The sequence below is a fragment of the Chlamydotis macqueenii genome, chromosome 3 (assembly GCF_036417535.1).
Source record: "Chlamydotis macqueenii isolate bChlMac1 chromosome 3, bChlMac1.mat, whole genome shotgun sequence".
In the NCBI taxonomy this organism is placed as follows: domain Eukaryota; kingdom Metazoa; phylum Chordata; class Aves; order Otidiformes; family Otididae; genus Chlamydotis; species Chlamydotis macqueenii.
Genome location: NC_141558.1, coordinates 57635219 through 57662555, shown reverse-complemented (window position 1 = coordinate 57662555; position 27337 = coordinate 57635219). Strand labels below are relative to the sequence as shown.

General features: G+C 43.1%; 1 protein-coding gene and 1 non-coding gene across 5 annotated transcripts in view; one reads left to right on the top strand and one right to left on the bottom strand.

Annotated features, from left to right (window-relative positions):
• The window catches only part of NCOA7 (nuclear receptor coactivator 7), a 97078-nt gene extending 73503 nt beyond the window's left edge, over positions 1 to 23575 (bottom strand). For 3 of the 4 annotated variants that reach the window (XM_086744260.1, XM_086744263.1, XM_086744262.1), the window contains exon 1: positions 18982 to 19095. The gene's annotated coding sequence lies outside the window, so the exon portion shown is untranslated. Of the gene's footprint in view, positions 1 to 18981; positions 19096 to 23394 lie in introns of those variants that run through there. The other variant, XM_086744261.1, reaches the window with a different exon arrangement.
• Positions 23576 to 26058: 2483 nt separating this feature from the next.
• Positions 26059 to 26130, top strand: TRNAE-CUC (transfer RNA glutamic acid (anticodon CUC)). The gene has a single exon. It is a non-coding gene; the product is annotated as a tRNA-Glu (tRNA).
• Positions 26131 to 27337: the final 1207 nt, after the last annotated feature.

Below are 27337 nucleotides of genomic sequence, written 5' to 3'. Positions count from 1 at the left end.
GAAATATCCAGTAAAAACAGTATAACCAGAAAGACATGTAATGTTCACTTCATAAAAATTCTGTAAAATTGTGAGAAATAAGAAAGTTCTAAAACAATGTAAAGAAAAAAAAGAGCAATCTACATTCTTCACACAAGTTTGACTGTTGTGAACAACACACAAGTTCAAACAAGTATACAGGGAGAAACATGATGGACCTCCTGCTCTCCAGATGAATTGCAGTCACCTTGAGACAGACAGGACTAGGGAAGGTTTTGTGAGAATTAAAAAAACAAACAAAAAAAAAAAAACGGAGAGAGAGAGCAGTAACTCTGGCTTATGACATGGAAATCACCGCCTCTTTGCAGAATGCCATACTGAGACACTTGGAAACCAGAAGTTGGGAATTTCAGAACTGCTCGGCAATTACTGCAATTAATGATATGCCACACTAATTGCTTTCCAAGAACCCTACCAAGATGTTTTATCCTCTTCCCCTCTCCAACACATATGCAACCTAACCCAACAGCTTGTGCACGTGCACAAAATAAGTTAACTTCTTAAGAGTTCTTTAGTAGTGTTCCAGATTAAAGTTCAAATTAGAAGTTACTACTACACATTTTAGTCAAATGGACTGTATAACAAAGAAATGGAAGCCACATGATTCATAGCAAAACAAGAAAAATTCCTCCGGGACATAATCAGTTGCCATTATTTTCCCCTGCATTAGAAGATCCTAAGCTACAAACTATCAGATGTCAACAAAAGAGCTAATGTAGCAAAATTAGACTAATCTAGTTGAAAAGCTCAATAACATATACTTGCCATAATTTTCTCTCATAATTTCTGGAGCAGCAGTCCACAGTACTTAAAGTCCATTACTTCAAAATGCAGTTTTTATTACTCATTAATTTTGAATACATCCAGTGCATCAAAAAGAATCTAGTCTCTCTGATGTTTATGCATCACGTAGAGTCTTACGGTAATGGTCAGTCTTTAAATGGCAGATTTGCCTATCTTTGGGTTTATAAAGAGAATACTATTTTATTTCTGCAAGTTCATGTATGTCACAGTCTTCAGCCAGACACAGAAATCTACACGACAGCAGCATAAGAATAGCATCAAAACAAATTGTCCTGCTCAGCTGTCCAGTCTGTATGAAGATACTACACGCTTCCTGAGAATTTCAATGCATCCTTATCTTCCCTGTTGGGGTACCTCCTCAGATCTTCAGAAGATCAAAAACGGTGGCTTTGTTAGCACTGCATTTAGAGTTACAATAAATCTTTCAAAGCATACAACTACAACCTCTAAAGCAAACTTTTAGAAAGAGTTCAAAGACAGAGGAACCACTCTTTCCCCTCTGCCTGCTTTGCCTTCACTACACTCTGATGTGCGCACAAGGGCACCGACGGGCCAGAGTTGAGTCTCATGTTGACATCAAGAACAACCAAATAACCGTGGAGCTCCAAGATAGTATTAAATCCACAATGACGAGGACAGTGGGACCCATGGACACGAGAAGAGGGAAGGAGGGAGAGCTCCTCTCACCTCACTGAAACGTTATCAGCTGAAATAAATGGAGGGAAGTGAGAGCTGTCCTCAGGGCCTCACTCGGTGCAACAGCCGACAGCACGCTCCTTCCATTTACTTTCTTCCTCTCCCATGATCCACCGACCCCAGCCACGGGAACACCAGCCCTATCCCAGCACGGTGCTGGCAGATGAAGGGAGCGCCACTGCCCAGGGAGTCAGGAGAAAACCTCGCCTGCCCACAGCCCTGTCCTGCCCAGTGCTGCAGCAGCCATCCCCTGCTTTGGCAAAGAGGGGCACGAGGAAAGAGGAGGCAGGGCTTAAGCCTAGACCTAACTGCAGATGATGCAGGAGGCATAAGCACTGAATCAGTGTGGCATTGCTCAGCTCGCCAAGTGCAAGATTTGCTGTTTGCTTCCATCAGTGCTGAACAAAGCTAACAATGACAACACAGGTATGGAGCCTGTTCTTCCCACATCAACTAAATGCGGCTCCAAATCCTTTCACACAGTGAGGGGGAATAAATCAAGAACTCAAAACCAAGAAATTATATTCAGAACAGATGGGCACTCAGAAAATTGGAATGCTATCCATAGACCAGAATTAACAAAGCTGTTCAGGTGAATTTTTTCTTTCTTTTGCTAATAAAAATAAAAAGAGATCCCATATCGAGTCATCAAATAATGACAGTTTTCACAATAAAATAATTTAACATCAGGCACCACTCTGCTGACTTAAAACTTATTTAGCTCACCTTCTTAGAAGAAACAAACATGGTGTTCTATGAAGGCATATTTAAGGATGAAAATTATACTTTGAAAATATAGTACTAGGAAAAGCAAACCGATTAGGAGTATTGATGTCATAATCTCTAAGTTTACTTTTGTTGTTGGGAATTTTTCACGTACTGGTTGGCTTTATCAGGGAAAAAAAAAGCCTGAAAGCTAGGAGAATCACAGCATAACCTGCAGTAATTGCTACTGAGAACTTGTATTTCTGAAAGGCCCTTTTCAATTTGTAGTTCTTCAAGCAATAACAGTACAAAAGCCACTTTTACTTTATAGGTTCTTACTGATGTTTTAAAGTTACATCAAAAAAAAGGCAAACCTACTCCACACTTCCCCCCACTTGTCCTTTAATATCTCCCAAGAAAGAAATCTCAGGTATCCTTTATTAATATTAACTGGTTAAAATGTTATTAAGGATATATGATTAAAATTAATCTTGGCTTCCTTGTAGCTCCTTTCTGGTAGAGACAAAGATTGAATCAGGCAGACTATTAAAAACGTACATATTTCTATGCTGGGAGACAGACATCTTACTCACATATCATGAGTACAGTCCAAATTCAAATGACGACAAAGTTGATTTTAGAGAAAATTCAGGCTCAGTTTAACCCGTTCTACACTGAAACAGAAATAGACAGTGAAAAGCTTACATTATGTGTCTACAGGAAAGCTAATTCTTTTATTAGGTAATTTCATGAGGAAAGATATTCCTGATGGATAAACAACACATTTAAGTAAGGATCCTGTTAAAAATTTGCCACTCTCCAAATTTAGCCAATGTCAGCACCTGATAATTATATGAAGAACAGAACAAAATATATAAAAATATACCGTACTTTTTGCTGTTAGTTTTGGATTTTTTCATTTACATTAGCATATTTTTTTTATACTTGCTTTGTCTGTTTAGGCTTGCTGCCGGGGAATATTGGGGATGCTACTGGGAGTTTGTAATGACAGTGGGAATGCTTCAGCAAGGCCAGACACACACACAAGTTAAAAAAAAAAAAAAAAAAAAAAAAAAAAAAAAAAAAAAAAAAAAAAAAGAAAAAGAAAAAAAAAGAAAAAATTACAGAAGTCAGTATCTCTCAATCTTTCATGAGACAGAAAAATGCTGTAATTCCCCACTTTGAAAATGGGGAACTGAAGTACAGGAAGTACCTCCACACGCTCAAATTACAGCAGAAGAGCAGCGTGTGCAAGTGTCCTCCCATTAGCTTTAATCCAACCAGTCTCAATAACCAGCAGCAATGAGAATGAGGGAGGAGACTACTTGGACAAGGAGCCAGTTATCATTTTCTGTGTAAAATTTAAATTGGCAAACTTTGGAGTCCGATAGCAGTCTCATCTTTATTTGGCTCTGCAGGCATATGCATAGAAATTAAAGCTCAGATCCACAAAAGGAAATAAAAAGCTTAACTTCTCTGAGGATCTAGGTTTAAAAGGCACTCTCAGCTCCTTCAGGAAATATGTAAAAAAGCAATTAATTGACTTTAGGGAAACTAAGTCAAGGGTAGTACCCTGTTCTTTAGCAGGGGCCCCAGAAGGCAAGCAATGGTGGCAGCGATCATACTGTGAAAAACAAGCAGGGAAGGTGAGAGACCTAAGCATAAATTTTCCACAGTTATGAAGACGAAGAAGATTCAGGCAGAAGACTCCCAGTGAGATAGCCAAGTGGACGTGGTCATATCAAGGACATAACAGCGAGATCTCACTGTGCTGAGGGAACAGGATGCTCCCCAGACACACCACCTGCTCTCACCTGCTCTCTGGTGCAGCATCCCACACAACATTAGGTTTTTATTTTTGCTTCTCTATTTTATCTCTGCCCCTGAGACTACAGACAAATGTCGCATACATCTGCTCATACCACTGCACGCCTCCTTACTATCATCTACTATAATACGAACATTCAAATGTTGCCACCAGTCATTTTTGGACACAAAGCATTACTCATCATTCTGCTTAGATGTACAACTCTGCAGCAGAGTGCCTTCTTACAAATAAGAAGTCTGGTGGGTACATGTGCCAATTCTGATCCCCAAAAAAGTGCATTATGAGAGATGACAATCATTACACCAACAAGTCAATATTAAGACAAAAAAAGGGAAAGATGTATGTAGTACTTCAAGAGCAACATTAAAAATATCTATCAAGCTGGCAGAATAAGAAATTGTAGAACAAATCACAGACAGAGAGGAAGCATTTTCAGTGTATTAGATCTGAAACTGAACCCTTGGGGGTTACTGTCTGCACCTCTGGTGAGCCCAAAGCCGTTTCCAGAGCACTGTGCAGATGCAAACAGACACAAACACACGGCAACAATGTTGCAGCACAGGTTCATACACAATACCTGTAAGCATAAGGCAACAGAAACAGTTTAACAAGGAAGAAGAGACATTACAATTTGCTGCTGGGTCATACAAATGCTTATGATTAAGCTTCATATGCCAAACCATCAATATCAACCCTAGCATTCATTTCAACAGACATCCCATTTTTAAAAACAGGAGGGTGAAAGCGCATTAGCACCTTATGAGAAATGTTAAACTTTGCAGTATTTCATTAATGCCTCACTGACTGTGCTAACCAGGTTGAGTTTTACTGTTTTTTTTTTCAGGAGAATGAAGAACTGCCCATTGTAGCAGAAGAGCAGATTCAGGAACATCTTAAGGAACCTGGAAGTACACAAGTCCATGGGACCAGATGAGATGTATCTGTGGGGTCCTGAGAGAACTGGCAGATGAAGCCGCCAAGCTGCTGTCCATCATATTTGAGAAGTAGTGGCAGTTTGGTGAGGTTACTGCCAACTAGAAAAGGGGAAACATAACCCCCATTTTTAAGAAGGGAAACAAGGAAGACCCAGGGAACTACAGGCCAGTCAGTCTCACCTCTATGCCTGGCAAGGTCATGGAACAGATGGTCCAAGAAACCATGCTAAGGCACGTGGAAAATAAGGAGGTGACTGGTAACAGACAACATGGCTTCACTAAGAGCAAATCGTGCCTGACCAATTTAGTGGCCTCCTATAATGGGGTGACAGCATTGGTGGATAAGGTAAGAGCAACTGACGTCATTTACCTGCATTTGTCATGTGTGACAGTGTCAAATGCCTTGCACATCCTAGTCTCTAAACTGGAGAGACACAGATTTGATGGATGGACCACTCAGTGGATAAGGAATGGTCTGGATGGCCGCACTCAAAGAGTTGTGGTCAACGGCTCGATGTCCAAGTGGAGACTGGTCACGAGTGGCATTCCTCAAAGGTCGGTATTGGGACCAGCCCTGTTCAACATCTTTGTCAGCGACATGGACAGTAGGATAGAGTGCACCCTCAGCGAGTTCGTTGACAACACCAAGCTGTGGTGCTGTCGACACACTGGAAGGGAGGGATGCCATCCAGAGGGACCTTGACAGGCTGGAGAGGTGGGCTGGTGCAAACCTTCTGAAGTTCAACCAGGCCAGGTACAAGGGCCCGCATGTGGGTATGGGCAATCCCAAGCACAAATACAGGCGGGGCAGAGAATGGATCGAGAGCAGCCCTGAGGAGAAGGACTTGGGAGTGGTGGTGGACGAGAAGCTCAACATGAGCCGGCAATGTGTGCTTGCAGCCCAGAAAGCCAACTGCATCCTGGGCTGCATCAAAAGAAACATGGCCAGCAGGTTGAGGGAGGTGATTCTCTCTCTCTACTCTGCCCTGGTGAAACCCCCGCTGGAGTACTGTGTCCAGCTCTGGAGCGCCCAACATAAGAAGGACATGGACCTGTTGGAGAAGGTCCACAGGAGGGCCACGAAGATGATCAGAGGGCTGGAGCACCTCTCCCATGAAGAGAGGCTGAGAGAGTTGGGGCTGTTCAGCCTGGAGAAGAGAAGGCTTCAGGGAGACCTGATAGCGGTCTTCCAGTACCCAAAGGAGGCTTTTAAGAAAGATTGGGAGAAACTCTTCAGCAGGGCCTGTTGTGACAGGACGAGGGGTAATGCTTTTAAACTAAAAGAGAGTAGATTTAGACAAGACATAATGAAGAAATATTTTACAGTGAGGGTGGTGGAACACTGGAACAGGTTGCCCAGAGAGATGTTGGATGCCCCATCCCTGGAAACATTCAAAACCAGGCTGGACAGGGCTCCGAGGAACTTGATCTGGTTGGAAATGTCCCTGCTCCTTGCAGGGGGGTTGGACTAGACGACCTTTAAAGGTCCCTTCCAACCCAAACTATCCTATGATTCTATATTCTGCTAGTGTATTTCACTTGGTGTAATAGTAAAGATAAAAGTTTCAGAATAAACTCTACAGCATCTCAAGAAGAAAGGTAACAGAAATGCACAGCCAGCAAAGAGGAGAGTAAGCAGCAACTTTCTTAGTCTTTTCTTCAGGCAGGATGACATAGCTAAAAGTGAGATTGGAAAGCAATCGGAAAGCTTTCAGGAAAGCACCTGCACAAGCCAATAAAACACAGCACAGACTAATTATATAAAGTTAGATATAGTAGAACAGACAAGAAATTGCTTATTCTAAAGCTATCTTAAGATAAATAAGGAATTATTTTAATATAATTACATCGTTCCATTGTAATTACCACAAGAAGTGTAATGTTATTTCTAAAACATTAATAAGCTCTATAAAGAAGTTCCAGCCCACTATACATAACTGAGGGGTGCTAAACTAACCTAGAAGAGCTTCTCCAGCTCGGTGAAGTTAAGGTTGATGACTCAAACCTTGCTTAGGTGAATAACTCCTATTTATGCACACAACTCCACTGACCTTTAAAGTATGAAACTTGTCATGTTTCTTGTAACAAGAGTGCACTCTTAAAACCCCCAAATAATTAAAATGCAAAAATTCAGAAACTGAAAATAAGTTTGTATGCAGAGGCAATTTCTGTACTTCTTGTTCAGATTAAACACAAACCAGTATCACAATTTGTCTATCTCCAAAAGGAGAGAAAGAGTCGATGTGGCTATTGCACCCTGTGGACTGTCAAGGACAGCGAAGACAAGATCTGGAGATAAGACAGGCAAAGAGAACAAACACTCTGGCTCTTGAAGAACTGGGTGCTATGTTTAGGAGGTTATTATCCCCACTACAGAGGTGTAGTAAGCTAACAGTTCAATCATTTTCATTCCCTACTAATGCAGTAAGAACAGGCTAAGCTTAGATCACATTCAGCTCACCAACTGGATCTGCAACAGTCTGTCCATTTGAACAAAGTTCAAATAGAATAAATTAGAATCAATGTAACAGAAACATTTCTGATTCAGAAGCAGAACAACAATAACAAAATTTGATTCAGATCCAATGGACTCCCCAGACAAATTATTTGTACCTTGCTTGGCAGGAGACTTTTAACCACTAACTCAGATTGTCGTGTTTCACACAGAATAAGGGGAAGCAAAAGAGCTATCAGGAATTCCACATCACCAGCGAGGGTTGTTGACAACCAGCACAGTTGTCAAAACATCCAGATTTAATTCTCTCTCACTGGCAGCCGAACGTCACCAGACACATTTTCCGTAAGGACCAATGTATTTTACTGTGTAACTCAGCAGCAGTTGCTAGACAGAAACAGGTTACAAAACACAGTGTAAACTATTAACAGGTAGAGTGCTGTGCCATACCAAATGTTAAAGCACAGAGCTACTTGAAATCAGGCCACTTGGAAAGATTTTAATTTTTAAGTCAACAAGAATATTGCTGCAGAAGTTTTAAAAGAATTAACACCTTCATTTTCTTGTATCCCCTGTTTCAACCCACTCAGTTGAAGTAAGCGTCAAGCCCAAGCCTTCTGAACCCCACATTCTTTCATGCTCACATTGTACAGGTATATGCAGTAAGCAGTTTAAATGTATCTTCATGGACTGTTGACAGAAAACATTGGTCTCTGCCTACCAAATACTGTAACGAAAGGTACAAGGCAGCAGAAAAACACTAGCATGTGGATAAACAGAATGCATCCTGTAGCTGCTGAAATACAGAAAACCTCATATATGTAAACAGAAATATCCGACAATTTGCAGGGTGCTGGTTCCAGTTAATTGAGATTCCAGTAAATTTTAGCTACTGTCATGTAAAAAGCAAAGCCTTTCAAGCATTCCTCATCAAGAACACTGTTTTCATTTTACAGGTGAGAGACTGAGATCCAGAAAGACCTTGTGGTTACTCTGCAAAGCTCTTAAAAAACCACAGATCTTGTAACTGCAAGGCAAATGGCCTACCCTTTGTGCCCTTCTTTCCTGGGACACCTGTTGAATCAAATAAAGTCTGTGCTTACACCACATACTAAGGTATTTCTATCACAGTTTAGGCTGCATTTCTGAGTCAGACCCTAAATTGATGTACAGCATCATAGTTTCACCACCACAGAACAAGAGGAGGATGCAGTTTACCATACCCAGAGAGAGTAAGACAAATGTCTTGTTCTCTTACCTCTCCCTCTAGCACCCAGGCATACAACACAACTATGCTTTGCAGCATTCAACTAAAACACCAAGTACTTGCAGTTTTCTAAAAAATAAAAACTGATGAACATTCAACACATCAACTAGCATTTAGATAATCCCCTTAACACTACCTTGCTGATTTGGCAGTTGACACCAGCATGTTCCTTGCTCATAACTACTGCTAATTTTATGATCTGTTTAGAAACATTTCAAAGAAAGCCTGCACATCTGTTTTGACAAGGTCAAAACATACACATACAGATAACCACATCACTCCCAGAGTCAACAAGTTAAATATTCAGTACGAGGTTAAGGGATATGACCAAGTTCTCCTTAGAGTCCCCTCTCTGAACCAAGCAAAGGGACAGAAGCAGTGAACGGAAAGCCACTCCATCCTCATCACTCCTACGTGGCAGTGTGTTAAAAGAGCAAGCCAGGTAGCAAACAAAAATCAGCCAACTGCCTGGTGCTACCTCCATGCCAGGTGAGCAACCAGAACCACTGTCCTACATCCCATACACACAATGCTGTTAAGAGCCATTGGATCCACACTGTCACACATCCCAGGCCCGGCTATACATCAGAGCTGCTTCTACGAATTAGGTTACAGAGGGCTCAAGCAGGATTTGCACTGGTGAAACAGCAGCACCACTGCAGATAGATGCACAGCAAATGTCCTTTGGTGATCAAGGGCAATTTGGCCAGCCAAAGCATCAAGCCAAAGAAACTAGGCTTTCGCTTGCCTCTCTCAAGCTGTTAAATTACATCCACACAGCAAGCAGCTCCCAGTTTGAAGTATTAATGCCCTTCACCTTCCTCCCTTTCACCTACTTCAGTTGTTTGCTACCACTCCTCCACTCAAAATTACCACACAAATTACCTGCAGCAGAGTCAGCAGAAGCAGCTCTGTGTCTGCAGTTCAGTTTATATCCTGCCATGCCAGCTCACACCTACTTCCAGAAGGCTTTGCTGCACACAGCTGAACTGCAAGTACACCCTTACTTCTACCACAGAAGGCAGATCTGTAGCAGAAAGCTTTGGGCAGATCACCATCAACTCCTCGAGCAGCGACTTTGTTCCGTGGACCTCAGCAACTGCACACTTTAAAAGATGAGTGCTGCTGAGACCTACAGCTGGCAATCAAGAGGTGAGAAACAGACTACGAAAGACAAATGCGTGTTCTCAGCTTCACGGCAACCTTGCTCTCTCTCTTCTCAGCTCTTTTCTCACCAGCCCAATACAAGCATTTATACCCACAATAAATAAAGTACAGGTAGAGTAGAGACACACGTGTTCGAAGAATCACTTAAACCACAAAGACGAGGCTTGGTGCTTGGCACAAACACCTGTACGATAAATCACCTTCTACTTACAATCAGTTTAGGTTCCAAAATGCTTAAGCATGAAGTTAGGTTTATGTTTGTAAATATTCCCATTTTACTCAATGAGACCTGGTTAACATGTTCTCAGCGCTTTACAGAATAAGGCCAGGCAACACAAAAAGTGTTAAAATATGAATAAACCCATCAATCTAACAGGAAGTATTAGAACTGGGCACTGCTTTTTAGGCCAAGAACATCTTCAACAATATTCATAATCATGCTGAGAAAATTACTGGAAACTTTTCTTTAGAAAGTACCCATCATTTTCAAGTTTTTAGAAAAAGACCCTCAAATTAACAGCCCACTGACACTACACTGTGAAAGATTAACATTTAAATACTTCCTCATTTAAAAAAGCAACTCAAGACACAAGAGCTACTTGAAGGTAAAATGATTTTTAAGTTTCAGCTCAGTTAAGTTTTTTCAATCAACCCTGACTCATGCAAATTCGAGGCCATGGCTTCTTCTCTGACATCCACCTCTCAACTGAGAGGCAAACCAGCTGAGGAGTGGGGGTAAAAAGGAGTCTCACAGCAATGCAATGCAAATGTTTTCCTATCCGAAACACAGTCAACAGAACCAAAATTCCAGGTTTCCATAGCAACCTTAACTGTGTCACATTGCATACACTGTACATCAAGTAACATATTGAACAGTTTAATTGTAACAGAAAATCCTGTACATTTGTAATGTACAAAATTAAAACTGGGAACTTCCATTGTTTATGTTTTTAATTCCTTAACCTACAACATTTATTGCATTACAGTCTGTTGAGGGTGACCTTGTATTACACCAGCACCCACAGCTTCACAGGTGCTCAGATGTTGGTAGTTAGGTGCATTAAAATGACAACAATCAACAGTAAATTGTACCCTCTACCCACGGCATACTCTGAAGCCTATTTTACAAGCAGCAATGTTTCTAATTATTTCCTTCCTCCTTTAGGTATTGTGTAACTGAGAATGATTTCGTTCTCTTGCCCTTCTGAAACATCCTTAAAACCTTCATTATCTTACCATTTTTCCTTCCTCCATCTCCGGATTTCTGTACAACACTACACACAGTTTCTGGCCTTGTACCGAGAGTCGCCCTGCACTACATACAAGTAAAAACTCCCCTCAAACCAAATTCCCCTTGCTATGTACCAGAGCACACTTACATTTACCTACCTAATCAGAGTCTCTCTGAATAGGTGCTTGCTTCTTTCCTGAAATAGAAAAGTAAGTTTTCTCTACTTTTCTGTGTTCTAACCATTTGTGCACTGCTAAGTGTCTACACAAAACTATTTGGGTAAAAAAAGTTTAGAAAAGACAGAACAGCAAAATGATTTATACAAAACAGCTATATGCTATCCTTTTTTTGGCATATCTAATCTGGACTTTATTTTCCCAGGTCTGGATGTGTTCAGTCAATGAGATGGTTCAGGGCTTAGTTAAAAAATAACAAAAAGTTTAAAATATGCTTGAATTAACAATGAATACTGTTGCAAAAAAAAAACCCCAAAAAAACCAACCAGAAGTGTAGAAATTTTCTGGTAAAACAAAAGCAGTATATATTTTACTTTCAGATTACTCAAGTGTTTTAAACGTTATTACTACAGAACTGAGGTGCTCTCATTGAACAAAATAGACTGATTTTCTAACTAAAATTCAAACATCTTACACTGACAGATCAACAAAGTAACAGCATTTCTGAAGCTAGGTATTTCTTTCTGCTGGGGGAAAAAACAAACAAGCAAGCAAGCAAACTTTCACAAAATTTGACCTACTTTTACAAATAGCTTCAATTCCTCCAGTGCTGCATTTTTATGGGAGCCATCTCAGCCATATCATCAGGTACTCCAACGTCGCTGAGCTCTCAACTCATGTACTGAGCGGATTCAGAGGGACAACTCACTCACATGAGTTATGCTTGTAATATCTAAGCACACATTTGCAGAACTGGGGCCCAAAGATGAAAGCTGCCAACTTTCCATTCACCACAAGTTTTGCCTGACATCTCTGGTAATGGCAAGTGTTTTGCATTGCCTAACACATCTCAAACAAAACCTTGTCTTCACTTGTTTACAGCTACATCAAAGTAATTGCTTGCCCTTCCTCAAATTGAAGCCAGCCAGAACAGTTAATGTATTAACAAGATTTGGGGATTTTTTTGGTCCATGTTAAGTCTCCTTTTTTTTTTTGAGGGGCTGTAATGCTTCCAGTTTTGGTGTTAAAACATAAAATTTGGCAGAGAGCAATTCAGACCTTTTCACAGCTGCTCTGAAAATCTGTCCAAATTAGGTAGAGACCTACACCTTTAAAAAAATAGGAAAAGCAACTTACACCTACCCTACGAGGGTGCATTAGTGATTTGTAGTTAAAAAGGACTGATTCATTACCTGTGGGAAATTTATTACCCAGCACTAGATTCATGTTCTTATCAATAACTATTACAAGACCTAAGATTAAAATGTACACAGAAATCTTGAACACATGGCTGAGCTAACCTAATGAACAGGCAATACTGGCACTAGCTTCCACAGGTCAAAATTGCTTTTCTGAGCTATCTGCTTGCTGGACTCAGTGAAGTAAAAAGAAAAAAAAAAAAAAAAAAAGAGAAGCAGGAAGAAAGATATGTTTCAAGGCTAGATAGAGGAAATTCCAATTTATAACACAGTATGCTGTCATCCCAGAGCCTTTCAGTGAGAAAATAATCATTCACAGCTCTTTCATCATAGACTTCACAACAAATAGTACGTGAGATGAAGAAGAAATCAAAAGTTAAACAAGTTACAAAACACAGTACCAGGTGAATCTTCTCTTTTAAATGCAATATAATGCTGATTGTAAAGCAGTTAAGAGTTGAAAACTAACTACTCAGTACTGAAGGTGAAGTCCTTATTTCAGTGGCATCCATGGAAATTTGATTGTTTATAAAGTTTCCAGTTACTTAAAAAAACAAACCCAAAAAAGCCCACCCCAAAAATCACAGCCAGAAGAGAGGCTTTTAAAGGCCTGTACCATTTTGTGAGGGATGACAATAATTTTGCCCAAGAAATAAATTTTCTAAGCTGAAGCCCTTACATTCCAAATCCTACATGGGTCTACATGATCAAGTGAACATATTATAGTTACCAAGTACAAAGAAACACACATTTCCTCAGAAGAACCTCAAAATCAGGTCTGGTGTTAAGAGGTGGCCCCTTCAGCTCCGCCAGCTTTCCCTTTGCACACCTCCTTGGGTTTCCACTGGCATTTGCACAGACACATGGCACTCTTCAATCATGGCTTGTCCTAGCAGAGTGGGGCCCCATCCTGCGAGGAGCAGTGTGTTCCCGCTCTGCTAGGTCTGGGTCTGCACTTCCCTCCCAGGAGAAAAAACAAGAAAGGGAACACACCTTCCTTAGTCTTCTCACAAGCTTAACTCAAAGCCTGCTCAGAGCTGAGCAAAAGGGCTAGGAACCACTCTCCCGGGTGCAGTGTTTTTTCCACAGCTCGCCATCCATGGAGCCCAGGTGAACTCATCAACACACACCAGTGCGTAAGGTTTGGTTGTTTCCTGAGGTTCGTGTTACCTGCTCTTCCCACCCTGCCTGTAGAAGATTCTGGATTTCTTGTACTTGCCCTACCATTCTGGTCTCAAGATTGGTCTCTAGTCCCTTTCCTGTAAAACCTGCCTATTACCTGACAGGCTCAGCCTGGGACTGGGAACTACCAGAGCAGGGCTCAGGAAAGGACACAGCTAGTTGACAAAACACTGAAAGTTACTACTCACACCACAGCCTCAAGTGCAGAGTGTCAACAGAGCAGGAGAAAAGAAAACTAATCTCCAGCTCTTTAATCTCTTTTCATGACAACCCATGTGTTACCTGTACTAACAGGAATTAAGCATTACAAAGGGAAATCCAATTTTCAAAACAAGTAACCCACTTAAAAATGTATCCCCTGAGGGATCAGTTAGCAGCAGAGCTCAATTTTAAGGAATCTAGAATGCCTAGAAACAAATGTGCCCCAGCGATTGACCACATCAGCACTAGCCCAACACAGAAGATCTCACTTTCCATCCTGTAAGCATGACTGCAGCAGGACACAAATGGAGACATCACCGCAAGTTCCTGTCTAGCCTCTGTACAGCGATGCGATGATGCCAGCCATCCCATCTACTCACCTCTGACTAGAAGGCATACTTAACCAACACAGCTCAGCATCATACACTAAACAACAACAACAAAAAAAGCCCCCTTCCCAAAATTACTTGTAAATCAAATGAAATTTTTTCAGCTGATACCTAAGCACAAGGGCTGGAGAACAACTCGCTGCACTGGCAGAAAGCCACCTCTGTCATTCCTTTATGGTTCTCAATTAATCTCCTAACTGCTCTGACCACTTGCTACCTGATCTGGCACATCTGGCTGGCAAGGAGGCTTTTGTGTTCATCAGCTGTTGCACAGCTGTCAGCCATTTGGCCCATATCTACACAAGTGACTGGCTTGCAGCAGGCAAAGTCAATCTTTCACCACATACCTGGACACATTTCAGCACACTGTTCTGTAACAGAGCCATAGTTTTATCTCCGTGGTTCTCCACCCACTGTCACCAGGGTATTACCGCTTGCACTACCCATCTACCGGACAACACTTGCATTTCAGAAACTTTTGGAGCTGGAACAGATGGAACTGCCTGGATTTCATGTCATGACTTATCACAGCTGCCAACTTTAGCCATCAGTCTTCAGCAGCTTCACTGCAAGAGGTTTGATCAGCAACCAGAATGGAAAAAAATAAAATATTACTTATACATTACAAGTGAAAACTTTCTTTTTAATATATTCTAAATATCATACAAATAATCTTAATGTGCAAAATTACTTTTTTATATTCTTCAATGCTTCTCAGAATTATCTGAGCCTTTGAGAGAAAGTATAGAGAAAATATTAAAGCCACTCTCTGGCGTACAAAGCTTTCCTGAGTTTGTTAGAGCCAGCAAAACCTGCTTACAGTATTATATCCAGTTTTACCACAAATGCCCAGTCTGTGCCATCCATATAGCTACTTAAAAAGCATTATAGAAATGCAACTTCTTAAGTTGACAGTATAATAGAGCCCCTGCCACCACACCGGGGCATTACTTGACCATGAGATAGTTAACTACAACACCAGACTAGTGCTACCTACGTTAGTTGTGCACAGCAACTACTGACACAGCCTGCAAGCACTGCTGAGCCACTGATGATATCAAGTTGTTCCTGGTAGCACCCCCTCTAAGTAACAACCTAGGCAGACTCCAACCAGTTTCTGCAATCACAGCATCACCTGACCTGGTAGGAAGCCATCCACACCTTTTCCCCTCAGAAGAGGGGTGGCAGTGATGGTTCGTAAATATCCATACTCTTTTCTATCTGCTGCACTACCTTAGAGTATTTTAAAAGAAAACAAACCAGAAAATAAGACAGATGGCATGTGGGACAAAGCAGGAAAAAAGACAGGAGTAGCAGCAGACAGAGAGAGCACTGTTAGAAAAGGTTAAGTTTACTTGAAAAATGAGTCAGGGAATAAATTACCTTTTCTTAAGATAAGGCTGAGTTCAAGGAAGCAACAGCTCTCACTGTGAACTTCTGTAAAACAAAACTGTGATTTCCTCTAACTGGTGCACTGGGACAACTCTTTGTCTGCCAAGGAGTCTCAGATTTTGGGGAAATGGCTCTTATATCTATGGAAACACTATGGGAAGATCCCAAAATCAGTTACTAATGGGTGAGACTACTGTAATAAAATTTCCTTTCTAGAAATTGGTAGCTGTTAATAAAAGGCTTTTAAATCCTGCTAAGTGAAAACAGAATGAAATATAAACAATTCTAATTTGAGACTGTAATCAAGTCTCAAGTAAGTACTGGCACGTCACTAGGATGCTATATGGTACCAAGCTGTACTACTGCTACTACTTCTCCAAGCTTGGTCAGAGACTGGGAGCAGCGCAGGTGCAAGAGCAAAGCACTGCACCTGGAGTAACTCATCATTGGCACTTCTGCATTGCAACCTGCCCAACAGACCCCATGAAGCCTGCCTGCACCCTGCCCTTGCAGGCAAGCAGAGGATAGACTGCAGATACACAGCCACAGCCTCCTGGCCACCCCAAAACTGAACAAATAGTTCATAACAGACACCTTCCAGCAGCAACACAACTGCTCATGCCTGCCTGACATTTTGATCAAGAACAAAGAAGTACAGCTTTCCACCTACAATCAAAAGTGTGTGAAAAGGGGAAAAAAAGAACACTCCTGTGTATGTGTTTAATGTACGAATCCAAAACATTACGTCTGTGAGTGAATATAATCCCCCTAGTTTGCTGTGAATTTTGCCACTGCCTCACTGTTTCACGAACCCAGCTAGGGAAAAATGACATGGGAATAAGGAAACTAGTCAGATTTAAAAAAAAAAAGCTGAAAACTTGTTTCTCCTACCCTGCTTTTCTTCCTGGTGAAAGTGGAGGAGGCCACCTCAGTGAGCACTCTTAGTGCTGATTTCACTTCTCAACTGTAGTGTTATGTTTCCTCTTTTTGGGAAAGCGACCTTAACCCCCAGGGACAAACTCACAGCAGTGTGACTCATTTTCCCCTCCATGAGGGCACAGACCCTGAGGCCCAGCTCCCTCACAGCAGGGAGTGAGAAACCACCAGCTCCATGGCAGACGGCCATCCCCGCCGTCAATAACTACCCCACTAAAACAAGAGCTGTGCCCTTAAAGCCTTAGACTTCTTTGGCTTATTGATCACGAGAAGGAAGAGATTTGTCAGTCTGCTGCTTCTTGGGTCATGACACTTGACTCACCCCGCCAGCAGAGCTGAGGATCACGACTGCCTGCTGCTGTGTCAGGTACCTGCCGAGAAACAGAGGGCACAAGCCAGGTGCCAGACAGGGACTCCTACCATTTTTCTTGACATTGGTTATGTTCCAGCTTTCCTTCAATGCCTACTGGAAAGTAAAGGGAAATTAAGACCCTTCATCGCTCATTTTCATCATAATTATAATTTGTGAACATCTCCAGCTGCCTGGAGCAGCAAGTTCTTGTGTCAGATCACGCTGCATAGGCTCACACGAACTTCTCACCTTTGAAACACTCACCCAGATGGGGGAATGCAGGGAGCCGCTCTGGCTACAGTACCCATCTACAGGATCTTCACAATTTTGTTAATAATTTTTTTTTAATAAATGTTATTCTCCAACCCAACTCACTTTCTAAACGAATTCACCTCTATTTGAATAGAGGGACTTATTCTCTAACACTGTAAGAGATTTGCAAGCTATTCACTGTAGTCAGGACCATAAGCTAGTCAAATATTTGCTACAGCAAATCCCCAGCCAATTTTACTCTTCTCTTTCAAAATCCTGGATACACAAAGCAACAAAGCTGTATTCCCACATAACAAGACAAGAACTGTTCCAATCAATTCTAAGTCACTTGAACTCCAAAGGCAATCACTTATCATTTCGGCAGCGGACCTGACGAATCCAAATGGGAGGGTGGCCACTGGTGCCGTGAGAACAGGAACCTGGGCAAAGGCAAGTAGCAAGACTCGAAGATTGTGTCTCACCACTGACTTAAACAAATTGAGTTTTCTATATGTGTTTCTTTTTCATAACATAATACACAACAAGAAAAAAAAGGTACTGAATTTAACTGAAGTACAGAATTTCATTCCAAGCCCAGGTCTACCAGCAGTCCCATCAGCTTCAATACAGCTCCTCACAGGACAAAAATTACTTGTCTGTTTAGATTCTCAAAATATTTTATGTATATTAACAAACATTTCCCAGGTAAAAAGATGAAAGAGAAAGCAGTCTAAAATGCGCTTACATTTAAAAACATATCCCTGATAAAGTAATCTTCACCCAGAAAGTAAATACACATACATACTTTTCTCAGCACTTTGTACTGCCTTCTCCATTAATTTTCTGAAGTCTGCATGTGTATACATACCCATCCAAAAGAATATTACCAAAATATTATTTCCACACTATGTAAACACTTGCTGATACGATATGCTGGGAGGGTTCATCAATATGCATTATAAGGATCATCCAGACACAGGCCCTTAGTCTGGGTCGCAGGATTTGAAACAAACGATTAATAGGTACCTACCCATCTTAAAAGTCCATCATTATGCATTAATATAAGAAACATATGACTGCTTAATGGGAAAAAGATAATTGTGGCGTGTAAAGTAAATACATGGTAAAAGCCTGTTATTGAGTCCAAGCATTCATAATCTTATTTCATCACCTAGAGGCCAAACAGTTACTGCATCCTTTAGCACCATAACATTGCAAACACATCACCAACACACAGTTTACCCCCTCCAGCCAAAAAAAACCCTGAACTCTGAAGTACAGTATGGTGAAGTACAGGGAGGAAAGTCCGTTGCGCAGAGACAGAAATCAGTTACTAACTGACTAACCCGGCAGCACCTCTTAATCGTGACAACCTGAGACTATAAATTAATATACAGAGAGCCTGGAACATTCCAGTCAATCATCCAAGACCTGGGAAGGGAAGAAATAAAGGAGGTTTGAAACCAACAAAGCCATCCACTCGGCTGTACCGCCCGCACACGCACCAGGAGAAACGCATCACGGCCGCGGGGCCGCCCCGCACCTCCCGCGCCGCGATGCCGGGCTGCCTCTGGCAACCAGCGCGCAGGCAAACAGCTCCTCCACTGCCCCCCGCCTCGCCAGGGCTCAGCTCTCGGCCCGGCCCGGCCCCGCCGACCCCCGGCAGGGAACAAGGCCGTGGCCAGGCAGACCCGCCTTCCCTCCCTCCGCACAGAGTAAACAGGAAAATAACGCGCCGCGCCGCGCCCCGCCTCGCGTCCCCCCGCGGCGCGCACCTGCAGGGCGGGCGGGCGGGGGGCATGGCGGCCCCACGGCGCGGCGCCCAGGCCCCGCTGCCGGGCGGCGGCGGGAGCACCGGCTGCAGCGAGCCCCACTCGGCCACAGCCGCGCCAGCCCCTCCGCTCCCCCCGCCCGCGCCCGGCCTGCGGCTCCGCCCCCGCCGATCCCGCCTCCCGCCCGCCCCCGCCCCGGCGGATCGCGGCCGCCCCAGGGCCGGGGCTCGGCGGGCTGCGGAGGGGACAGGAACCGGACCACTGGGCACACTTTTCCCGAGCCGCCTCGCGGGCCCCAGCAGCCACCGACTCGTCACGGTGCCGGCAAACCCTCTCCTGGGGAAAGGGGTCTGCCTCTGGGGCCAAAAAAGTGAGCCGAGCATGGCCTATTTCTTCATGAAGCCCAAGCACCAGCTCTGCCTCTACAGAGGAGTTTTCTCATGGGCAGTGCTAAACAAAAACAACCAATTTTGGAAATGGAGGTTCACCAAAGCCTTTAGATCCATGAGAAACTGAAAAACCTGCAAACTTTATCTGCTGTTTCCATACTGCCAGTGCACAGGCTTCTTCACGCAACCCCCAAAAAACAAAACCCACTATAGTTACCAGAAACTCTGCTCCCTTACCTGAGATAATGCCAGGTAACCCTTTTAGAGGTTTGTGGCTAGCCTAAAAGAAATCTGGCTTCCTGTTCCCTCCTTCAGTTTGTAACCGGCTCTGAAAGACTGGAAAGCTTCGGGAAAGGCCTACCGTATCATAACATCATTACATCTCAAATTCTGCAAGGTAAAAGCCTGAAGATAGGCAGATACTAGCACAAATGAAAAAATTCGTAACACGAAGTGTATACAGACACATATACATACAGATTCTAAGAAAGGGTGCCAAAATAAAAATCGCAAGAGGTGCACGGGTGTCTGAAAATAAAAATATTTTTTCTTTTAGTAGTTACAATGTTACAAATCCAACAAGTTTTAATTTTAAGCAAGAGAGGTATTTTTCAGAGGCCTGTTTTTTAACCTAGAAGCTGCTTAAAGATCCATTTCAAAATCATATGTGTCGATTTCAGGACTGCATGCAACTATGCAACTCCAGTATGGACAGACAGGCAGCCATCTCCCACCACTACCATCACCCTACTCATAGCGTAGGCTTTCTACCACCCAGTGTCAGTACCGGGACAATGACTGACTCCACTCCTCCACTAAATTTGCTGCTGTACTTTCATCTAAAGTTAAAGTTTGCATTTTTATAATACACAGATTTTCTTTAAAACATAGTGTCCTGCTTAGAGGATACATTCTAATAGTATACTGTAGTAATTACATCTTATATCCACACTATTACCCAGGCAAGAGATGGGCAAACCCAGAGCTACATTGGTTAAAATTTCAAAGGCCTCAGTGGCACAAGGGTTCTCTAGCAGAGCACAGAAGAATGGGGCCCTGCTCTCAGTTACTCCTCCAACACTGTTCAGGTAACAAAATTGTGAAAAAAGGGGAAGAAAACTGCAGATCTAAAATAGTACCATTTACCTGACTTCTGCCAAATTGCAGAAGATACCTTATCCATCAAAGCAGTGAAAACTCTACGTGTCTCTTAGCTGAACTTGCACAACAGTAACAGTGACCAACACTTTATTTTAGCTCCAGGAAAAATTGTCTCTGTCCTAATGTACCAGTTCCCTGTCCATCACCAGTTCAAGCACAGTCACCTCTACTGTATTGTGTAGACAGCTCTATGAGGACAATGCATAGATTCCATATATCAAAGAATCTACACGTTTCTACATTATTTACATTGCCCCAAGCATTTCAAACACATATTGTAGCCTACTGGCGTGGGGAAGAAATCACTTAGACTCCTGTCTGAGCAGCAGAATTAGCACGTTAGGACCAAAACAGAAGCATCGTACAAGTTCTGGTTACGGCAGAGTTCACGTCGTTGGAAGAAACTGCGTGAGGGGGATGCAGTATACCGTTTTATTTTACTGAGTCTGGAAGTAAGAGGTAATGCCTGACTATCTGTTACAATGATGAATAAGAGATAGACAGAAACACAGATACACACGTTACCTTTGAAATAAAACCTTTAAAATAAAATTCAGTTTTGGTCTCCCTTTCAGAAGACAGTCTGAAAGGTTTGCTCTTTCCTGTGGCGGTATGTTCCATGGCAACTCACTGCAATACAAATAATCTAACATTGTTTAATTCATTGTCTTTGTGATATCAATGCTTAGACTATCTTTCCCCGAGAAAATCTTAAATTCATGTCGCTCATTCGTTTCAGGATTAGACAGATTTGTTTTATCACTGACTGCACTATTATTATGGAGATAAAATGCAAGTTTGCTATTTCAAGCACTTCAAAATTGTGAATTTTTACCCTAAAAAGGATTTCTCACTAACTCACATGCATAATAACACGTGGAAGATAGAACAGACTTGGGATACTTAAGTACAAGGTTTGAATGGGTTTTGATTTTCCACAATACACACTTCTGTGTATATTAATAGAGCTGCATACATTATTGAGAAAAAAAAATGTCACAGGTACAGTATGTTTATGGCCTGCACTCAGATCAGCTTACCCTAAAAGCAGAAAAAAATACTGTATTGCTCATGTGTGGTTCGTGTAATTTTTTTTTTTTAGTATCTGCAGCTGTTAGCTTACTGCTCGTCTTTTTAAGAAAGACAAACTACCATAAAGAAATACACTGATGAGCCACTTTTGAAAAGCTATAAAAATAAAGGTGACACCAATCTTTTCTTTTCCCACTAGCAGTCATCCTGTTTTTCCCAGTTACTCTTACAATTATTCACCGTGAAATCGTCACAAAATAGGTTTCATACAAGCAGACTTTTATAAATAACTGAGGCTCTGCTTGATCCTACCATGCACTGGGGGTTGACTTCTGTAACAATACATTGCTATTTTTAGCTTGGTTTCTTCGGTTTATGTAATGATGAATTTTCTGAGTGTCCGTGACTAACCCTGTAACTTTGAATTGATTGTCTAAATATAACTCAATTTGACAGAAGTATTGAAAATTTCTGCAAGTTTCACAAAAATTAAAGAAACCAGAGTTTGAAACTTTTATAAGAAGTTCTCCCCTAATAACTGATTCTGTGCACCCTTTTCTACTGTCTAATAGAGCAAACCAGAAGTTGCTTCCAAAATGCTCTGCAGAAGGAAGACTGTAAAAGAAAATGAATTTGCTGAGATACGTGATGAGATGATTAAAAAGTTGCATTTGCTTCAACTAAGGTACTTTATGGAGCCCAGCAGACACTGGATGAAACACCCCACTGCAATAACTTATCCCGAACCCCAGAATTATGTGCATTTTAACACAGGCTAAGAGGAAAAAAAGCTGACGTAGGTTTTTTGTGCATCAAATTTGGTGTGAGAGAAAGAGCAGAAGATCAAGGAAAACAATACAAGAACTTCTAAAATTATTTATAAAAATGGTACTTGTGAGTTACGCCCCTATTTTCCTTCAGGATCTTTAAAATATTTTTTTTTTGTAAATAGTAAATGACTAATCTGCACAGTATTAAGACATGACACTGCAAATTCTCACGTACTGCCCCCTAGCTCTATTTAAATTAAACTACAAGAAGATAGAGCAAGTCACTGTACAGCTTGCAAGATGATCTTGAAGCTCAGAGTATTGGAACTGCTGTAACATTTGGACAACGCCTTTTGAGATTTTCCTTAGATTATTTCCATAAAAACACTTTTATGGTGAAAACAGATGTAAGAAATATAAACTACAATAGTATTTTCCCCCAGAAAAGAATTATAATCTAACAGTTCAGCAACTACTCTGACCAAACATGGAAATTATACATAAAATAGCAAAAGACTGTGCATCATCTTTTCATTCCCTCTCCTTTCCACCTCCCTGAAACTGGGATGATGTACATTTTAAACGAGGCTAACTTAAAGAAGAAAGGCTGATACCAAGACTTTCCAGATCAAATACAGAGTTGAGGAAAAAGAGGAGTGATAAATACATGCATTACGCAGTTACAAAGATCATTTACAGCTTCTGTGCATATCAAGAATTTTCACTACTGCTGAAGTATCCCAGCTACTAAAGACAATTTGTACTTACCATTACATAGCGGAAACATATCCAAATAATATACTTTGAGTAAATTAGCACACTACTTTGATGTTATTCTTACTCATTTTTACATAGTAAGCCTACCGTCACACAACAATTAACATGGCAAATTAAAGTAATAATAATATGTAATATATTCATATAGAACAGACAAGTTAATTGCATGCTTCTTTACAGCTTGCATTTAAAGTAATTGCTCTGATTTTTCAAGTTCCAAAATTCAGCTTTGCATACCAAACTCTGAAAGCTGGGGTACAGTACCTCTAACACTGCATGTTACTCACCTGGTTTTACTGTCACACCGCTGTTCCCTTAAGTGAAAAGAAACATTGGCCTCTGACATTCCTTCCCTGGCGCTTTTGGGAAGATCATTCTTCTCCAGCTAGCATCGCAGGGATGCAGGCACAAGCACTGGCTGCTTCTGCGCTGGCAGGAGGCTGAATCGCTGACAGTTTCACTGATGCATTTCCCTATGAGATACAGGAAGCCACAGAAGAGGCATAATCTCTTGTCAGTGCACATGACTTGTAGAGAAAAGAAAGCTATTTCTAAAAATAACTAAACAGCATATGACTCTCAGTGCTACTTTCCTGGTGGTCTAGTGGTCAGCCCCACCCTCCCCCCCCAACCTGGGTTCACATCCAGGAAAATATTTCTTATTTCAGTAAAGCTTCTCTAGTACATACATTAGCATTTTCACTACTCTTACAGCTGTAATCAACGACTCTTTCAGTGGTCAATAGAAATTTAGTATGACAGATTACACATCTTGAAAATAACTTGCTAATTGTCAAGCGTAACAGAGCAAGAATTATTTGATTTACATCTAACAGTTTCCTAAGACAGGGACAAAACACATAGGATTGCCTTGCCATCGGCCATGAGATCCAATCTTCCATAGGCTCAGCTACTTTTCTGAAATTGTTGGGGGGATTATTTCATTGCTATCACTCAGGCAGCTTAAGAATCAGGAGGCTCACCCTTGCCTTCCTCTGAGAGGTTGCACAACAGAGGCACTCTAAAAACAAACAGTGGCAATGACCTTTCTGTATCACACGCTTTCAACATGGCAAATGCAGTGTTGTGGACCTACTGTAGTTTTAACCCAGCTGTCTCAAGCGCTGCTAGCATTTCAGCCATGGAAGCACAGAAACCAGTACCCCTCCAAACCCACCTGAGAAGCACCCAGGGTGGGGAAGCCTATGCGTTCAACCATGACACTGTGGACCTAGTGAAGCATACAAACTCCTTTAAAGCTAGCTGAGTTTCTGCAGTGTAGTACCACCTTAATATTTGGTTGGTGTTCCTTGCAGGTTATGAGTTGCAGGAAACCAGGTCCCACTTTGCCTTTCTCACCACTCACTCAGCTGTGCTCTGCCTCCAGCGCTCCACAGCTTTCTCTCAAGGCCAGAAATGCCTTGGTCTTACCAAAAAAGTTGCTATCGCTGTACACATATCAAGTGCAGTCCTTGTAGTATGTAAGATAAAGATATCTGACTGTATCTAATAGGGCCTGATTGTAACCTCACATTTTATAAGTTATCTACATCGTTGCACAGTAAAATTGCTGAATTTGGACAAAAGAAAGCTCAATTTCATTCAAGACCACTACTGTGAAGGGTTTGGGATGAAATGAACCATTGGCTGAACAGGGACTCACTCTGATGAGATGGAAACCAAACACCAAAACCTCCTGAGGAAAATGGTCTAAGTTTGTTTTCAGACTCTAAAACTTTTAAAGGTAAGCTAATGCATATTTGCAGAGTCCACAAGCATATAGTCTGAAGCTTATCTATCTTAACATGAAAAAAGTTTCTTATATAATGCATTTCAGAGGCAGAGGGTTTGAGAACTAGAGAAATCTGCTTGTGTAGAGCAAACCTTCTTATATTATGGACACAGCTTAAATAGGAAAAATCACTTTCACTAGTACAGCTCACAGATCTACTTTGAAATCAACACGCCAGAGGAAAAACCCCTTATGCAGATGTCATCTGCATTGACAGCAGAGTTTTCACCCTTGCCATAGCAACCTTACAAAAAAAAAAAAAGCAATGTCACAGATCTGTGGTGTCAGAAGGCCCTGGCAACACAAAAGCAAGCGAACCGCCAATCTGGTTTCCTTCTGTGGAGCCACGGACTTCCACTCGAGGTAGGCCTTTTGATCGCCTCTCCCCTGCAGACCAAATACCGAAAACCGGAGAAGCTGAGGCCTCTTCGTCTCCAGAGCCTGCCCGAAGAGCAGCGAAGAGGGACCGGAGGGACGCGCCACGGGCACGCACGTTCCTCCCCTCCCGGGAGCCGCCAGCTGGGATGCGCAGGGCAGAACGCTCGGCTGTCGAGGCCCCGCCTGGAACCGCTACAACAGCACCCCGTCGAGGGACTGTCTTGTATGGAACAGCATGAACAGGCAACCCCAAACGAGGAAAAACAACCCCGCTCCGCCCCACTCTCGCCGCCCCAGCCCGCCGGGCGAGTGGCAGCCCTCAGCTGGAGGAGGGAGGCCCGGCCTGCCCCGCGCGCCGGCGCCTGCCTCCCAACGGCCCGCCCTCGGGCCCGAGCGCGCAGCTCCTGCCTGCCGCGCTGGGCGAGGCGCACACGCTCCCGCTGCTGCACCGCCGGACTGGCTGAGGGCCCGGCCCGAGGCTCTGTCTCGCCCGGGCTCCCACCGCCATCCCGCCTCCCGCCCACGGCAACGGCCCCTCACCCGTCTCGCCTGAGGCGCACCCTCTCCTTCCCCCCACCCTGCGCCGCCCACCCGTTTCGTAGGGTGAAATGGAACGTCCCGTTCTACTAACACCTGCCTTGCCTCCGAGACTTGCTACTGCCCGGAAGATGGGGGTGGGGGAAGTGGGCACGGAGAAAAGAAACCAGTAGTACGGTTAGGTGTGAGGTTGTGGTTCTGCGAGTCAGCTCTTGAGGAAGGAGTTGAAAACCATATATATAGATCCCTGGTGGTCTAGTGGTTAGGATTCGGCGCTCTCACCGCCGCGGCCCGGGTTCGATTCCCGGTCAGGGAAAATTACTTTTTATTCTTCCTTTTCTTTCTTTTTTTTTAATTACTCTGACTCTTTTCCTTTTTAGGATTCTCTCCGACCCTGTCCTTCTGCTTTTACAATTCAGGAGTCAGACAGTTGGCTGCTGTGCGAGCCCGAGGCGTCGGCGTTGCTGCCCAGGAGCAAGTTTTAAGACACACTTGGCAGTTTGGAGAAGTCATGCATGCAGGCAGTGTGCAAAGTCTCAGCGCCTGCCCTGTGCAGATGTGGCCAGGCAGGGGAAGCCTGCCCAGGTGTAGCATCTGTCTGGAAGACTTCCCTTCACAAAGCTGCCTATGAACACCCCATGCTCGCCCACAGGGTTTCTAGGTGTCAGCAGAGGGCTGTTGAGCAAGGTCTGCCTAGAGGGGCACAGGCAGGGCTGATGGCCAGCACTTAGAAATACTGTATTTTCCATTGTTTCAGCTGCTCGGACAGCTAAGGGTGTTTCCACGCCTTCCCCCTCACAAATGAATGCTCGCTTGGTGCTGTCATGAGTCTTTGAGCCATGGCAGCGCAGACCCCCTTAGCTGTCACTGATGCACGTGAGCAAGTGGTGTTTCCCCCAGAGAAGGGGGGAAGGGTTTGTCCCCTGCATCTCTGTCCTGGCAGGAGGGGGGCAGCTGCAATTCTCCATGGTGTTTGCTCACCTGATGAACAAACTGCTTGCCTCTTTGCACAGCCCCCACCATGCAGGGTTGTTGGGTATATGGTCACGAGGGCAAGAGAGATCCCAGATATTCTTTGGGAGGTGGAAAGAAGTAAACAGAGAGGGCAAAGGGAGTTTTAATACCTCCCTGTCATGAGCATCTGTCTTGCTCTCGCCTGCAATGAAGCCCTCACCCTACCTTCTCAGCTTCTAAAAATGGTGTGGGTGCCCTGGCAGGTGGGCAGGAGAGAGGAGATGAGAATGGGGTAAAGCCTCTTCCAGTCCTGCAGCAGCAAGATGCCTCTCCTCATCCTCCCGGATCTCCCAGCTCTGCCCTGTTGCAAAGCACATCAGCTGTGCAGCCAAACCTGCATCCAGGGCTCCAGCAAGAGCTGCTCTTCTTTGCCTGTAGCCTCCACTTCCCACCTCTGCCCACGATTTGTGGGGTGAGAGAGAGGGCAGTGGGAAGACCTCTCCTTTCATGTTGGAGCTGTGCCTGCCCGTGGTGGGCTGACCTTGGTTGGCCACCAGTTGCCCACCCAG